This window comes from Oncorhynchus gorbuscha, linkage group LG23 (genome assembly GCF_021184085.1).
Source record: "Oncorhynchus gorbuscha isolate QuinsamMale2020 ecotype Even-year linkage group LG23, OgorEven_v1.0, whole genome shotgun sequence".
Classification (NCBI taxonomy): Eukaryota; Metazoa; Chordata; class Actinopteri; order Salmoniformes; family Salmonidae; genus Oncorhynchus; species Oncorhynchus gorbuscha.
The window spans coordinates 51,105,244-51,123,749 of NC_060195.1; the positions used below are offsets into that span (position 1 = coordinate 51,105,244).

Here is an 18,506-nt window from a genome sequence, read left to right on the forward strand (position 1 = left end):
CCAGAGAGTGTGGCTTTCCACTCGTAACCTTCCCCTTACGACAGCTTCTCGTAAGTTGACTCCGCGGTTCATTGGTCCGTTCCGTGTCTCCCAGGTCGTCAATCCTGTCGCTGTGCGACTGCTTCTTCCGCGACATCTTCGTCGCGTCCATCCTGTCTTCCATGTCTCCTGTGTCAAGCCCTTTCTTCGCACCCCCGTTCGTCTCCCCCCCCCGTCCTTGTCGAGGGGGCACCTATTTACAAGGTACGTAGGATCATGGACATGCGTTCTCGGGGACGTGGTCACCAGTACTTAGTGGATTGGGAGGGTTACGGTCCTGAGGAGAGGAGTTGGGTTCCATCTCGGGACGTGCTGGACCGTTCGCTGATTGATGATTTCCTCCGTTGCCGCCAGGATTCCTCCTCGAGTGCGCCAGGAGGCGCTCGGTGAGTGGGGGGGTACTGTCATGTTTTGTCTTATATTGTCTTGTCATTATGCTTTCCCTTCTGTTCGTTTCCCCCTGCTGGTCTTATTAGGTTCATTCCCTTTTTCTATCCCTCTCTCTCCCCCTCCCTCTCTCTCCTCTCTCTATCGTTCCGTTCCTGCTCCCAGCTGTTCCTCATTCTCCTAACTCACTCATTTAGTCTTTTCACACCTGTCCCCTATTTTGTCGTCTGATTAGAGTCCCTATTTCTCCCCTTGTTTTCCGCTTCTGTCCTTGTCGGATCCTTGTATGATGTTCGCTGTGCTGTGTCATTGTCTCGCCCTGTCGTGTCTTGTCTCCTTCAGATGCTGCGTGTGAGCAGGTGTCTGAGTCTGCTACGGTCGGTGCCTTCCCGAGGCAACCTGCAGTCAATGGTCGAGTCTCCAGTCTGTCCTCGTCACTACGAGTGGATTTAAGTTTTTTCATGTTTTGTTTTCTGCTTTGATTGTCCAGGAGTATTGCTTTTATCCTTTTCTGAAATAAAGACTCTGTTTTCGCCAAGTCGCTTTTGGGTCCTCATTCACCTGCATAACAAAATGTGGTGCCAGTCTACGACTTGTACGTGTAATTAACTCACGATTTGCAGTCCTGCTGCTTAGTTGTTGACACCACCAAACAACTTCTAGACCATATCTGTGTCTCAAATGGTACCTTACTACCTACATAGTGGGCTGCTTTTGAACATAAGGAATAGGGTGCCATTTGAAACATAGACCTTGTGTAGCCTGAGGAAGTCAGATGGGAGACACACACCCCACACAGGGCTGGCCCTGAGAAGGGCGGTACAGATAAGTTACGCAGGCAAGCCAACTGTCAGGGAAGCACCCAACTAAGGTAGTTAGTTATTCCATCGCAGGCTGCAGATATGTAAGCAGTCATGTAAACCCTCTTTCTCTCGCTCTCTCCCATTCTGTAGCTAGATTTGTATTTTTCCTTTGTTTTTCCCCCTAATGGCTCCTCAGTTGTCATTCATCTTCGCTGTTACAGAGATGCAAGCTCCCTGCTTGCATCTCACTCTCTCACACTCACTCACTCACTCACTCACTCACTCACTCACTCTCTCACTCTTGCCTAATTCATATTTTTCCCATATGGCTGCCTTATTCTCATCCATCCCCTCTCTTTCTGTAGTGGTGTGTGTATCTCTACCGGATCTGTCATGTCGACCCAGCCTGCTTTGGAGCAGGGTGGTGTGTTGCTGAACAGTGGCTTGCACGTGAAGAGCAAGAAGGTGCTGGAGACCGGGAAAGTGGAAGGCCTGCAGGCCAGGGTCCAGTGGGCCTGTAAAGCAGAGTTCCTGCTGGCTGTGGCGGGACAGATCTTAGGCCTGGGCAACGTGTGGAGATCCCCCCTACCTGTGCTACAAGAACGGAGGAGGTGAGAGACTAAGTTTGAAGGAAAGACGCTACCACGGATGTCAGATGTTAATCATAACATCAAAGGAACAATACAGAAGGTTTGCGCCGTAAAATAACCCTAGGTTCAACCACTGTAAGAATAACATCTCACGTGACTTCCTACTGTACTGTCATAAAATTATGCAGGCCTTCTCTTGGAACCCAGAATGAAATGTTACGGTAAGAGTCTGTCACAAGAGACTAAAGTAGGCCTACATGTACAGTGGATATGATTCACCCCCCTTGGATTTTTTTTCACATTATGTAGCGTTACGAAGTGGGATTATATTGCGTTGCACCCTCTTTTGTTTAGGCAAGCCTAAATTGGTTGAGGAGTAAAATGTGGTTTAAGAAATCACATTATAAGTTACATGGACTCACTCGGTGTGAAATAATAGGGGTTGACATTGTTTTTATGACTAGCCCTTCCTCTGTCCCCCATATATACAACATATGTAAGGTCCCTCAGTCAAGTATTGAATTTCAAGCACAGATTGAACTACAAAGATCAGGGTGTTTTTTGAATGGTTTATAAAGAAGGGTAGTGATTGGTAGATGGGTAACAATAAAAAATCCATTGGTGATTTTAAAACAGCTCAATGGCTGTGATGGTAGAAAATATGAGGGTGGATCAACAACATTGTAGTAACTCCACAAATAATAATCTACAACCTTAATTAAAATGGTTATTTGGCTTTCCCAATAGGATAACCCTTTTAAGAACCCTTTTAGGTTCCAGGTAGAAACCTTTTGGGTTCAGTGTAGAACCTTTTCCATAGAGGGTTCTACATGGAACCAAAAAGGGTTCTCCTATGGGGCCAGCCAAATAACCCTTTTGGTACACTTTTTTCTAAGAGCGCAAATGAACAATAACAATGAGTGAAAAGAACAATAACAATATATAGAATACAACGCACTAAAGTGATACTGAAAAGGAAAACAAAGCAAAGGAATAAACATTTTGGCCTAAATACAAAGCCTTATGTTTGGGGAAAATCCAACAAAACACATCACTAAGTAACTGCCTCCTGAGTGGTGCAGTGGTCTAAGACACTGCATCTCAGTGCAAGAGGTGTCACTGCAGTGCCTGGTTTGAATTCAGGCTGCATCACATCTGGCTGTGATTGGCCCAGCATTGTCCGTGTTTGGCTGTGGTAGGCCGTCATTGTAAATAAGAGTTGGTTCTTAACTGACTTGCCTAGTTAAATAAAGATTAGAAAAGTCTTGGGTGGGCCGCCTAGGTGTTTTTTCAGGCCTCCTATGTCCAAACAATCAAAATAACATATTATTATTTTTGGAGATATTTTGGGATATTTTTGGAGATGTAAAAATGTTTTTAGTGTAAAGTTAAACGACTAAAACTAGATCTAAAGTAATGGACCTATATATTTTTAAATAAGATAATCTTTGAGAACATCAATCACCAAAATAAAAGCTAGACAGGCAGAGAGAATCTAAATCTCGGCGACATAATTTGTGGCAATAATCTGAAAGAATGTGTTTTCCTCATTCAGCTGAATACAGCGCTTAGTTCATAGAGCCGTGGTATCAATGGCGGAGTGGTATTAGTGGCGGTTTATCGCACCTCTGGCACATCTTGAAATTGTTTTCTTCCTACAAATTTAGCTCTAGATCTTCAGTGGTTGGAGCTATTACCATCCCTGAAAGCTAAGACTTTCAGGAACAAGTATGTGTCTTCTGTTTCCATCTAAGACACAAGCTGTGCAGGACTTTTTAGAAGGGAGAGTGATGAATCTGCATAGGATAACTGAAGGAAATTAACTAATTCTCCATAAACGACCATACATAAGATTTTTTGACGATCATCCCTGATGATTTCCTAAACATTACAAGAAATTCATTTAATATCATGAATGAATCAATTTGAGTTTGTGACCCTCTTCCAACCCTCATTCTCCAAAAGTGATTCCCTCTGAAATATTAGTGACTAACACTGGTCTATTATTATTATTATAAACTGTTCAACCTGGGACATGTTCATGAGGGAACACCGTAGTGAAACATTTTACAACGTAAAACAAAAACACACATTTCTTATTAAGTTCAGATATTGGCTCCCTGTTTTCTCTGTTTTGTGCCGTTCTGTCCAATTTCATAACCTGGATACCAGTCTGTTTGCGACATCATACCACGCCTTCCCACTCCTTGTTTGGCAAGACAGGGAGTGGCATGATGGCTCAAATAGACTGGTACGCCGGCTCTGCTTCGTGCCTGCTGAACACAACCCGGGTGTGGTACTTTCTACAGGTGCAGCCAGTCCGATGACTGTAGCTTCTTAGCAAAGCCACCTGGCTGACAAGTTGTAAACGCTGTCTGTCTTGTAAACAAGCTGGTGTTAGAACTCTCTGCCTCTGGATAGCTTTCACATAAACATGCCTCTTCCTCCTCCTCTCCCCCTTCTCCGGACAGCTGCTATTCTCTGTCCATATGGCCAACAGCTGCACAGACACACTTACATGTTCATACACACACACACACGTACAGTTCATTCGGAAAGTATTCAGACCCCTTCCCTTTTTCCACTTTTTCCACATTTCCACTTGTTCTAAAATGGCTTAAAAAATACAAATCCTCATCAATCTACACACAATACCTCATAATGACAAAGCAAATTTAATTTTAAAAATCAAAAAGAATAATACTTTATTTACATAAGTATTCAGACCCTTTGCTATGAGACTCGAAAATGAGCTCAGGTGCATCCTGTTTCCATTGATCATCCTTGAGATGTTTCTACAACTTGATTGGAGTCCACCTGTGGTACATTTGAATGGGCATGATTTGTAAAGGCACACACCTGTCTACATAAGTTCCCACAATTTGGAAGTGCATGTCAGAACAAAAACTAAGCCATGAGGTCGAAGAAATTGTCCGTAGAGCTCTGAGACAGGATTGTGTCAAGGACAGATCTGGGGAAGGTTACCAAAACATTTCTGCAGCATTGAAGGTCCCCAAGAACACATTGGCATCCATCATTCTCAAATGGAAGACTTTCTAGATCTGGCTGTCCGGCCAAAGTGAGCAATCGGGGGAGAAGGGCCTTGGTCAGAGAGGTGACCAAGAACCAGATGATCACTCTGACAGAGCTCCAGAGATTTGATTTGATGCACCTGTACTGACCTCACCTTCTGGATGGTAGCGGTGTGAACAGGCAGTGGCTCGGGTGGTTGTTTTCTTTGATTACCTTTTTTGCCTTCCTGTGACATCGGGTGCTATAGGTGTCATGGAGGGCAGGTAGTTTGGTGCTTTGTGCAGACCGCAACACCCTCTGGAGAGCCTTGCGGTTGAGGGAGGAGCAGTTGCCATACGAGGCTGTGATACAGCCCAACAGGGTGCTCTCAATTGTGGCTCTGTAAAATTTAGTCAGGGTTTTGGATGATAAGCCACATTTCTTCGGCCTCCTGAGGTTGAAGAGGCGCTGTTGAGCCTACTTCAACCACACTCTTTGTGTGGGTGGACTATTTCATTTTGTTGTTGATGTGTACACCGTGGAACTTTCTCCAATGCTGTCCCTTTGATGTGGATAGGGCGGTGCTCCCTCTGCTGTTTCCTGAAGTCCATGATCATCTCCTTTGTTTTGTTGATGTTGTTTTCCTGACAACACACTCCGAGTGCCCTCACCTCCTCCCCGTAGACTGTCTCGTCATTGTTGGTAATCAAGCCCACTACTGTTGTGTTGTCTGCAAACTTGATGATTGAGTTGAGGCATCATTGCCACTCAGTCGTGGGTGAACAGGGAGTATAGGAGGGGGCTGAGCACGCACCCTTGTGGGGCCCCAGTGTTGACCACCCCAGTGTTCACCACCTGGGAGCGGCCCGTCAGAAAGTCCAGGAACCAATTACAGAGGGTGGGGTTGAGGCCAAGGGCCTCCAGCTTGATGATGAGCTTGGAGGGTAATATGTGGTGTGGAATGCTGAGTTGTTGTCAATGAACATTGACAATCTTACGTAAGTATTCCTCTTGTCCTGATAGGATAGGGCACTGTGCCGTGTGACGGCGATTGCATCATCTGTGTACCTGTTAGGGCGGTATGCTAACTGAAGTGGGTCTAGGGTGGCCGGTAAGGTGGAGGTGATATAATCCTTGACTCGTCTCCCAAAGCACTTCATGATGACAGTAGTGTGTGCTACGGGGCGGTCGTCATTTAATTCAGTTATCTTTGCCTTGGGTACAGGAACAATGGTGGCCATCTTGAAGCATGTGGGGACAGCAGACTGGGATAGGGAGTGATTGAATATGTCCGTAAACATACCAGCCAGCTGGCGTGCTCTAAGGAAGCAGCTAGGGATGCCGTCTGGGCCAGCAGCTTTGCGAGGTTTAACACGTTTAAATGTTTTACTCACGTCGGCCATGGAGAAGAAGAGGGGGGTCGCAGTTCTTGTTAGCGGGCTGCGACGGTGGCACTGTATTATCCTCAAAGCGGACAAAGAAGGTGTTTAGTTGGTCTGGAAGCATGACGTCGGTGTCCGTGACGTGGTTGGTTTTCTTTTTGTACTGTAGTCTGTGATTTCGAGTACCCTGCCACATACATCTCGTGTCTGAGCCATTTAATTGCGACTCCACCTTGTCCCTGTACCAGCACTTGGCTTGTTTGATTGCCTTGCGGAGGGAATAACTTCAATGTTTATATTCAGCCATATTCCCAGACCTATTTCTATGGTTAAATGCAGTGGTTCGCGCTTTCAGTTTTGTGGTAATGTTAGGGTAGGTTTTAATAGTGACAGTGGGTATAACATCTCCAATGCACTTCCCTATAAATTCACTCACAGAGTCAGCATATAGGTTGATGTTTTTCTCTGAGGCTGACCGGAACATATCCCAGTCCGTGTGATCGAAACAATCTTGAAGAGGATGCTCTCGATCCAACAGGATGCTCTCGATTGTGGATCTGTAAAATGTAGTCAGTGATTTGGGTTAACAAGCCAAATTTCTTCAGCCTCATCTGTCGGTGCCATCTTGCAGAAGCCACTCCACAGTGAAATGCACATGACAGCCCGCTTGGAGTTTGCCAAAAGGCACCTAAATGACTTTCAGACAATGAGAAACAACATTGTCTGGCTGAATGCCAAGCGTCACATCTATAGGAAACCTGGCACCATCCATACTGTGAAGCATTGTGGTGGCAGCATCATACTGTGGGGATATTTATCAGCAGCAGGGACTGGGAGACAAGTCAGGATCGAGGGAAAGATGAACAGAGCAAAGTACAGAGAGATCCTTGATGAAAACCTGCTCCAGAGCGCTCAGGACCTCAGACTGGGGTGAAGGTTCACCTTCCAACAGGACAATGACCCTAAGCACACAGCCAAGACAACGCAGTCTGAATGTCCTTGAGTGGCCCAGCCAAGCCCAGACTGAACCCGATCGAACATCTCAGGAGAGACCTGAAAAAAGCTGTGCAGTGATGCTCTCCATCCAACCTGACAGAGCTTGAGAGGATCTGCAGAGAATAATGGGAGAAACTCTCCAAATACAGGTATGCCAAGCTTGTAGCGTCATACCCAAGAATACTCTAGGCTGTAGCCACTGTCAAAAGTGCTTCAAAGTACTGAGTAAAAGGTCTAAATGCACATGCAAATGTGATATTTAAAAATATATACATTTGCAAACATTTAAAAAAAACTGTATTGGGGTATTGTTTGTAGATTAAATAGGGGGAAAAATCAGTTGATCCAATTTTAGAATAAGGCTGTAACGTAACAAAATGTGGAAAAAGTCAAGGGGTCTGAATACTTTCCAAATGCGCTGTATACGCTCGTACAGACACACACAGAGCCCAGATAAGACAGCAGGCATGGAGTGTTTACAGCGAGTTGTGTGATGGCCAACAGAGCAAAGTGTTAGCAGATGGACAATCACTGCTGCTGCTGCTACATCTGTGTTTTGGTACATCTAGTACTAGCTATTAGTAGATTTTTAGATGTGTGTGTGTGTCTATGGCTGTGCATGTGTGCATGCTCTTTAGTGTGCCCTAAGTTTTAAGGGTGAAATCCTATCTTGAAAACTATGCAGGCATATAACTCAAATGTATGTGCACATTTTCTTTACCCTTGTTAATCCATGATTTACATGGGAGTTAATGTTTGTGTGTGGGTGGGTCTGCCTCGTGTTTTATAAAACGTTTAGTAACAACCACTCAATGTGATTGGTTAAAAGCCAAGCTGTGCAATGTTCACGAAATAGCACCGCAAATGCACACTAACTCTTCTATTTGAAATATAACGATGTATCCCTGACAATGTATCAGTATTTTTTCCTGTGACTACGTGTGTGTTGTCTGTGTGCCTCTGCCTCTGTTTGAGTGTGTGGGTGTGTGTGTTTTGTCTATGTGCCTGTGTGCCTGAGTGTGTGTGCAAGCGCTCACGTGCGTGTGTGAGTTGTGTCTTAGTGGGTGTGTAACTGACGTTATTAATGCAGTAAAGGTCTGACAAAGTTTTTGACACTTTTGGTACTTTTGTATCCATGAGTGTCCACGTGACTTTTGAAATGTTTAAAACTTTGAAGGTGATGTTTTATTTATGTGTCTAATCTTTATTTAACCAGGTTAGTTTCAAGAGAGACCTGGAATGTGATTTGTAGATTTAAATAAAGTATTTGGAATGTGTTTCCACAGGTCTGGGCTTTGCCAGTCAGGTGATGATCCTCCATGGGTGTGTGTACTACATTGTGGTCCTGGCCTGGGCTATCTTCTACCTGGGCCACAGCTTCCAGTCAGAGCTGCCCTGAGCTCACTGCAACAACACCTGGAACACAGGTACACCATGCACTGATACCCTTTTCACACTACAGAGTCAAACTGAGCCAAACGGTACTTGGCTGGCCTGGTTATGCATCCAAAATAGTTGCTGGAACCATACTGGAAGTTGGGGATCTTGATGGGTTATCTTATTTTCAAAGAGGTAATGTCAAATAGGTCCACACATGTCAAATACTTGAAAGCATTGGAGGTGTGGTTGATTAGGTTGGAATTACCCTAACCCTAACCCTAACCCTACAGTTGAGGTTTACATACACCTTAGCCAAATACATTCAAACTCCGTTTTTCACCATTCCTGACATTTAATTAATCCAAGTAAAAATTCCCTGTCTTAGGTCAGTTATGATCACCACTTTATTTTAAGAATGTGAAATGTCAGAATAATAGTAGAGAGAATGATTTATTTCCGTGGGTCAGAAGTTTACATACACTCAATTAGTATTTGGTAGCATTGCCTTTTAAATTGTTTAACTTGAGTCAAACCTTTCAGGTTTCCACAAGCTTCCCACAATAATTTGGGTGAATTTTGGCCCATTCCTCCTAACAGAGCTGGTGTAACTAACTCAGGCCTTGCTTGCACATGCTTTTTCAGCTCTTCCCACAATTTTCTATAGGAATAAGGTCAGGGCTTTGTGATGGCCACTCCAATACCTTGACTTTGTTGTCCTTAAGCCATTTTGCCACAACTTTAGTAGTATGCTTGGGGTCATTGTCAATTTAGAAAACCCATTTGCAACCAAGCTTTTAACTTCCTGGCTGATGTCTTGAGATGTTGCTTCAATATATCCCAAAACGTTTCCTACCTCATGGTGCCATCTATTTTGTGAAGTGCACCAGTCTCTCCTGCAGCAAAGCACCCCACAACATGATGCTGCCATCCCGAGCTTCACGGTTGGGTTGCAAGCCCCACCCCCCCTTTTCCCTCCAAACATAACAATGGTCATTATGGCCAAACAGTTCCATTTCGATTTTATCAAACCAGAGGACATTTCTCCAAAAAGTATGATCTTTGTCCCCATGTGCAGTTGCAAACCGTAGTCTGGCTTTTATATGTCGGTTTCAGAGCAGTGGCTTCTTCCTTGCTAGTCCCTGTTAGTCACATGTCTGTGGAACTTGTTCAGTTTATGTCTCAGTTGTTGAATCTTGTTATGTTCATACAAATATTTACACATGTTAAGTTTGCTGAAAATAAACGCAGTTGACAGTGAGAGGACGTTGCTTTTTTACTGAGTATTAGAAACCAAATACACACAAAGTGGTAGTAATTTAATCAGTTTAGCTCACCAAGACAAATAAACTAAAGGATTAATTTCACCTTTCAATTCAATTTTCATCTCATGACATGGCAAATTTATCTGTAGAACTTTTGCTTTTGAAGGCACTCCCTGTCTTTGTTCCAAATGGGGCTGCTTCTGTAGTTGTTTTCTATGCCAATATATGTGTTGGACACAATACAGATGTGTTTAAATAGTCAATGTCGCCTGACTGTGTGTAACATGTGCAGTTGTATAGATAGCGGCTTCAGAAAGTATTCACACCTCTACTTTTTCCACATTTTGTTGTTACAGCCTGAATTTAAAATAGATTCAATTAAGATTTTTTTGTCACTGATTTACATAAAATACCCCATATTGTAAGTTGAATTTTGTTTTTTACATTTTTTACAAATTCATTAAAAATGAAAAGCTGAGAGATCTTGAGTCAATAAGTAATCAACCCTTTTGTTATGCCAAGCTTAAGTAAAAATGTGCTTCACGAATCACATAATAAGTTGCATGGACTCATTCTGTGTTCAATAATACTGGTTAACATGATTTTTAATGACTGCCCCATCTCTGTACCCCACACATACAATCATGTGTAAGGTCCCTCAATCAAGTAATGAATTTCAAGCACAGATTCAAACATAAAGAACAGGGAGGTTTTCCAATGCCTTGCAAAGAAAGGCACCGAATGCTAGATGTGAAGGGGAAAAAAGCAAATGCTGAATATCCCTTTGAGCATGGTGAAGTTATTCATTACACTTTGGATGGTGTATCAATAAACACAGTCAATAGTATAGTATATTATAGAAGCGTAATAACTGTGACTAAATGGTCATGGAATTTCACTGCCTTTATGACTCGTGACTGCCGGTGGGGCGATAATACGGTCACCGCAACAGCCCTAGTTGTGATATGAGAATTGGGGATGGATCAACAACATTGTAGTTATCCTACAATCCTAACCTAAATGTCAGTGTGGAAAAAGGAAGCTTGTATAGAATAACAAATATTTCAAAGCATGCATCCTGAATAAAAGGCACTTAAGTAATACTGCAAAAAATGTTGCAAAGAAATTAACTTTTTGGCCTGAATACAAAGCATTATGTTTGGGGCAAATCCAACACAACACATCACTGAGTACCACTCTTCAAATTTTCAAGCACGGTGGTGGCTGCATGATGTTATGGGTATGCATGTTATGGGCGAGGACTAAGGAGTTTGTTTAGGATAAAAAGAAACGGAGTACGACTAAGCACAGGCAAAGTCCTATAGGAACACCTTTTGTCTGCTTTCCAACGACACTGGGAGATTAATTCACATTTCAGCAGGAGAATAACCTAAATCACAAGACCAAAATCTTCAATGGAGTTACTACCAAGACGACATTGAATGTTCCTGAACGGCCGAGTTACAGTTTTTGACTTAAATCGTCTTAAACATATTTTGCAAGACTTGAAAGTGGCTGTTTAGCCACGAACTTGACAGAGCTTGAAGAATTTTCAAAAGAATAATGGGCAAATATTGTACAATCCAGGTGTGCAAAGCTCTTAGAGACTTACCCCAAAAGACTCACAGCTGTAATTGTTGCCAAAGTTGTTTCTAACATGTATTGGCTCAGGGGTGTGAATACTTATATAGTCAAGATATATTAGTGTTTTATTTATTTTTTATTCTTCCACTTTGACATTACAGAGTATTTTTGTGGCAGAAAGTACAGTTATATCCATTTTGATCTCACCTTGTAACAGAACAAAATGTGGAAAAAGTCCAGGGGTGTGAATACTTTCTATATGTGTTGTAATGGCTCTGTTTGTCTGACTGTGTGTTTTTCTCCAGGCCCTGGGCTGGCCTTTATAGCATACCCTCAGGCTGTAACCATGATGCTTCTCCCTCAGCTGTGGTCTGTGTGGTTCTTCCTCATGATCATCATGCTGGGGCTGGACACACGTGTGTGTGTGTGTGTGTGTGTGTGTGTGTGTGTGTGTGTGTGTGTGTGTGTGTGTGTGTGTGTGTGTGTGTGTGTGTGTGTGTGTGTGTGTGTGTGTGTGTGTGTGTGTGTGTGTGTGTGTGTGTGTGCGTGCGTGCGTGCGTGCGTGCGTGCGTGCGTGCGTGCGTGCGTGCGTGCGTGCGTGCGTGCGTGCGTGCGTGCGTGCGTGCGTGCGTGCGTGTGTGTGTGTGTGTGTGTGTGTGTGAGTTTAGCATGCACACACTAACACAGGGTCACTTGCATACATGCATCCAGTGTATAACAAATAAGAATTACAATGTAACGAGCATCGTATCCACTGGCACACACACAGTATGCAACCGACAAGTATTGCAATGTAACAACCATCTTACACACACCAACCTACCCCTTTCCACCCCCTGTCCAGTTTGTGAGCCTGGAGGCCCTGGTGACCTATGTGACTGACCTCTACCCTACGGTGATCCAGCAAGGTTATCGACGAGAGCTGCTGCTGCTGATGGTGTGTGTCGTCTGCTTCCTGGGTTGGCCTGGTCATGGTCACCCCGGTGCGTCTGGTTGAATGGATGTGTGAGTAGATGATTGCCTGACTACCCAGACTCCTTATTCCGTCCAAGAGCTACCCCATGCCCATGGACGTTAGTTTCTTCTCTTATTTTTTTATAAAAGTTTAATAACTGTTTTTTTTATTCTTCCACTTTGACATTACAGAGTATTTTTGTCACAAAAAGTAACATTATATCCATTTTAATCCCACATTGTATTAGAACAAAATGTGGAAAAAGTCAACGGGTGTGAATACTTTCTATATGTGTCTGACTCTGTTTGTCTGACTGTGTGTGTTTCTCTCCAGTTTCTTCTTTGGAAGTCTGAATCTGAGTACCTCCTCAACCCTTCAACGAATGCGAACACATTCAGAGCCATCTGATTGGTCAAGGAACAGATGGGTTGGACCACAGCCAGAGCACACGTGGGTAAAGCGGCAGTTTGAAAATGTGTCTTTGGCTTTGATACTTCGATTGATTAGAGACAATCCAATCGCTGATTACTTTGTTTTGTAAAACACCCCTTGTGCCCCTAAAGTCTGTAGTAAATGACCGAGCAGCAGAATCATTTCGTGTGAGTCGTCAGGCTAGGTGAATGGATGGTTGTCTGTTTTACTGTCCACATAACTGGCTGTTTAGCTTGGGGAGCTGTCTACGTGACTGGCTACATTGCTAGCTGGATGGCTGGCTAGCTAACTGTCTGTCAGTCTGCTTGCCTGTCTGTCTATCTGTCTACATGATTGGTTGTCTGTTTGTCTATTTGAACTAATGTCTGACTAGTTGACATATCCACTTACCGCTAGACACTGTGTTACAATTAGTACATTATCCAAATGTCTTCTCCCAATTAAATTATCTCCCTCTAACTTTTCAATTGTATAGATCTATGATGTGGTGATACATCTGTGATGTAATGTTCTCTCAATCTCTTTGGATAGGGTGGTATCTATGTGTTCCAGATCTATGAACACTACTCCTGCAGTGGGGCCAGTCTGCTGCTCCTGTCCATCTTCCAGTCGGTGGCCGTGGGCTGGGTTTACAGTGAGTCCAGAGGTTGTGCACATTAAATACCTTATCACAACCTTAACACAACATCTTTCACCCTAATGTAGACTTAACACTGTACACCTGTAATGAACACACACCCTCTGACGTGTGCCTCGAAACACAGTACTTTCTTTCTTTCTTTTATCTATAGATCTCGCTTTGGCTTTCTCTCTCAATTGTGCCAATACACACAAAGTAAGCTAACAGTGGTGTTTAACTATGCACAAATCTTGTATGTCCTCTACCCTTACCTTCTACATTCCTACTCAGGTCAACAGTATATGAATCTGGAGTAGTCTATTGCGGGCTGCAGACATTCAGTATGAGCTGTAGTGTAGTGGAGACAGAGCCAGCAGCCAGCCCTATTAATGAGTCACTGTCTCCCCAGCCCCTAAATCTTCCCGCTGAACGTTGCGACACACAGTCTCAGCCATGGGGCCCTGGGGAGCCCACAGTAGCTGCCTCAGATACTAACATGCAAAAATCATAGACAAAGAAAAGCTCATGCATGAATCTCCCTTGGATGATAACATGCTAACTCTAAGTCGCTAACACAGAAAAACTCAGGTGAAAGAAAAACCTGAGCATAAATCTTCTTTGAACGCTAACATGCTAACATTCTAACGCTAACATCCCAAAAGATCCAGACACAGAAAAGCCTAGGCATAGATCTGTCTCAAATGCTAACACTAAGTCTCTAACATAGACAAGCTCAGACACAGAAAAGCCAGGGTGAAAATCTGCAGTGGAACTGCAGAGGGATTTTGGGTATTCTACTTTAATTTGTTTCCATGTAAATTGAGAGCGTAAGAGACGATTGTTGTTTTACGATAAGAGCCCTAGCCAGGAGGTAGAGACATGGGCTGTAGATAGGAATGATGATGGGGGACTGGAGCTGTCTCTCAGCACTGATGAATTCTTAAGCAGTGGGAACTGTGTGTGTGTGTGTGTGTGTGTGTGTGTGTGTGTGTGTGTGTGTGTGTGTGTGTGTGTGTGTGTGTGTGTGTGTGTGTGTGTGTGTGTGTGTGTGTGTGTGTGTGTGTGTGTGTGTGTGTGTGTGTGTGTGTGTGTGTGTGTGTGTGTGTGTGTGTGTGTGTGTGTGTGTGTGTGTGTGTGTGTGTGTGTGTGTGTGTGTGTGTGTGTGTGTGTGAGTTTAGCTTCATACATGCGTTCCTACATTACATGAGGAAAGTATTCAGACTCCTTCACTATTTCCACATTTTGTTACGTTACAGCCTCATTCTAATATTTTAAAAATCCATCTCCACACAATACCACATACTGACGAAGCAAAAACATGTTTTTATAACATTTTGCTCGTGTATAAAATATTTTAAACTGAAATGTAACATTTACGTAAGTATTCAGACCATTTACTCAGTACTTTGTTGAAGCATCTTTGGCAGGGATTACAGCCTTGAGTCTTCTTGGATATGAAGCGACAAGTTTGGCACACCTGTATTTGGGGATTGTCTCCCATTCTTCTCTGCAGATCCTCTCAAGCTCTGTCCGGTTGGATGTGGAGCGTCGCTGCACAGCTATTTTCAGGTATTTTTTACATTTTTTATTTAACCTTTATTTAAGTAGGCAAGTCAGTTAAGATCAAATTCTGATTTAAAATAACAGCCTACTCCAGCCAAACCCTAACGATGCTGGGCCAATTATGCGCTGCCCTATGGGACTCCCAATCACGGCTGGATGTGATACAGCCCAGGACTGAACCAGGGTCTGTAGTGACGCCACTAACGCTGAGATGCAGTGCCTTAAATCGCTGCGCCACTCAGAAGCCCGGACTAGAGATGTTCGATGGGGTTCAAGTCCGGGCTCTTGCTGGGCCATTCAAGGACATTCAGGGACTTGTCCTGAAGCCACTCCTGAGTTGCCTTGGCTGTGTGCATAGGGTCGTTGTCCTGTTGGAAGGTGAACCTTCGCCCCAGTCTGAGGTACTGAGCATTCTGGAGCAGGTTTTCATCAAGGATCTCTCTTTACTTTGCTCCATTCATCTTTCCCTCGATCCTGACTAGTCTTCCAGTCCCTGCTGCTAAAAACATCCTCACGGCATGATGCTGCCACCACCATGCTTCACCGTATTGATGTTGCCAGGTTTCTTCCAGAAGTGATGCAATCTTTGTTTCATCAGACCAGAGAATCTTGTTTCTCATGGTCTGAGAGTCCTTTACGTGCCTTTTGGTAAACTCCAGGCGAGCTGTCATGTGCCTTTCAATGAGGAGTGCTGCAGAGATGGTTGTCTTTCTGGAAGGTTCTCCCATCTCCACAGACAGACTCTGGAGCTCTGTCAGAGTGATCATCGGGTTCTTGGTTACCTCCCTGACCAAGGCCCTTCTCCCACGATTGTTCAGTTTAGCCAGGCGGCTAGCTCTAGGTGTCACGTTCATTGTATGTAGGAGACCAAGGCACAGCATGGTATGCGTACATTATCTTTATTAAAAGAATGAACACCGAACAAAATAACAAACAAAAAGTGAAGCTATACAATATAGTGCTGACAGGCAACTACACATAGACAAGATCCCACACCAGAAAGTGGGAAAAAGGCCTGCCTAAATATGATCTCCAATAAGACACAACAATAAACAGCTGTCTCTCATTGGGAACCATATCAGGCCTACATAGAAATACAAACCCTTAGACATACAAAAACCCTAGACATACAAAAACCCTAGACATACAAAAATGTAGAGTACCCACCCTAGTCACACCCTGACCTAACCAAAATATATAGAAAACAGAGATATCTAAGGTCAGGACGTGACACTAAGAAGAGTCTTGCTGGTTCCAAACATCTTCCATTTCAGAATGATGGAGTCCACTGTGTTCATGGGGACCTTCAATGCTGCAGACTTTTTTGGTACCCTTCCCCAGATCTGTGCCTCGACACAATCCTGTCTCTGAGCTCTACAGACAATTCCTTCAAACTCATGGCTTGGTTTTTGCTCTGACATGCACTGTCAACTGTGGGTGCCGTTCCAAGTCATGTCCAATCAATTGAATTTACCACAGGTGGACTCCAATCAAGTTGTAGAAACATCTGAAGGATGATCAATGGAAACAGGATGCGCCTGAGCTCAATTTCGAGTCTCATAGGAAAGGGTCTGAATACTTATGTAAATGTACAAACATTTCTAAAAACCTGTTTTTGCTTTGTCATTATGGTGTATTGTGTGTAGATTGATGATGAAAAAAGTTCATTTAATCAATATTAGAATAAGGCTGTAAGGTAACAAAATGTTGAAAAGGGGAAGGGGTCTAAATACTCCCCGAATGCACTTGGGAGAGTTGAGGTAGCCATGCTTTACTACTCTCTGAGCATCCCCATGGAGAGCTGTGGAAATGGCATTTGTCCATGGTTGTTTAGACTGCGGTCAGGTCTCTGGTGGTTCCTCTATGGTCGTTACTTCCGTGAGATTTAAAGGTGGTCTATTCAGGGCCTTAGACAAGATCCTGTTCTACGGTTCTACCATCTTATATGGGTCTCCGATTTAAGTGGTTTGGGGTTTCTAGGACCATTTTCTAGTTTTCAATTACTAGTCTTTATGATTGTGCCTGGACTTCAGATTGACCTTGTATGGTCCTTACAATTCAGAACCGTGGTTCAACCAGAACCAGGCCTTGACCACAGAACCATGTAATAACCCCCGACCCCTCGTCCTGTTCCTTAGGGTCTGACAGGTTCAATGACAACATTAAGCACATGATTTCCCGCTGCCCTTCTTCAAGCTGTGCTGGCGCTACCTGACGCCAGCCATGTGCACGGTGAGTGACCTTTAACCCTTGACCCCTGTGTGTGGGAAGAGTCCTGTGAACTTTATATATCCCAATTGTGTCTGTAATTGTATATCTGTGTACACATGTGAGTAATTGTCTGAATTATTTGGTTAGCTTTTTTTGCAGAATCTAGTTGTTGTGACTTTTCTCTGTACATTTCTTACCCGACAAATGGATCAGACTGATACACTGGTCCAAGATGAATCCATTGGGTCCTATTCAGACAAGCAATCTGTGTGTGCAACTCTCTTTCTCGCTCTCCCTCCAGGCGACGTTTGTGTTCTCCTTGGTGTGCTGGATCCCTCTGTCCCCCCTGTGCACTTTACGCCCTGGCCACCATCCCCTGCAGCCTAACACAGGTGAGTCACTCAGTGACATTTTTACACCAACAACCAACTACTACACTTGGCCCTACCATAACCCTGACTCCCACATTAACCGTTACTCTTGCCCCTACCATCCAACACTGCACTATGTGGACTGACTCTACACTTACTTACCTCCACCTGCCCTGTGACTTAACCTATGATTACACAAGACATTAGTTAGTGTGTCTTGAAAATATCTTGTACCTTCCCATCATGCTATAGTGAATAGTTTGGCCAGTAATTCAGTGCACAAGACTGTACTAAGCATATAAGACATACTGTACAGTGCATTAAGGCATATGTTATGTGTGACTAACAACCCGTCCATCTCTCCTGTTGACCTGTAGTATTTCCGCCGGCTGTGTCGTCATGCCCTCGACTACAATTTGGCCATGGACCACCGGACCACATCTCTCACCTTTGAACCCAGTCTGGCTCTCACCGCCGGAAACCCAAGGAGACAATCTCAGTTGTGATCTAGGGAAGACCACCCTTGGTTTAGCCAATGATACGGTCTCACGGTTTCTGCGCACCAAATGGACAGATCGGAATCGGGGGTCAAGGGATGTTTTTATGGAGATAGGAAGGCCTCTGCCCCTCTTGTGTCCTCATTGGTAAATGGAGACAGGATGGTGGTTGAAACTGTGATGGAATCCAGCCTGTATGCTGTTGGGCCAGGGATACGTCTACTGGGCTTAGTGACATGTCCCTGACTGTGTGTATTTTTGTGAATGAGGGGGAAGGGGGAAAGAGAGGGAAAGGGAGGGAGAGATAAAAGATACTCAAACAGTCCCAAATCACTCTTCACGCTTTTTGATGTATTTCAAAACTGCAGTTTCCTCTGCTTGGAGCAACAGTGAAGTGGGCGATACAGATGTTTTCTCTTTTTT

At 43.9% G+C, this 18,506-nt stretch overlaps 1 pseudogene; it reads left to right on the forward strand.

Annotated features, from left to right (window-relative positions):
* Positions 1-1,622: 1,622 nt before the first annotated feature.
* LOC124010688 lies at positions 1,623-18,092 on the forward strand (annotated as a pseudogene).
* The last annotated feature ends 414 nt before the right edge of the window (positions 18,093-18,506 follow it).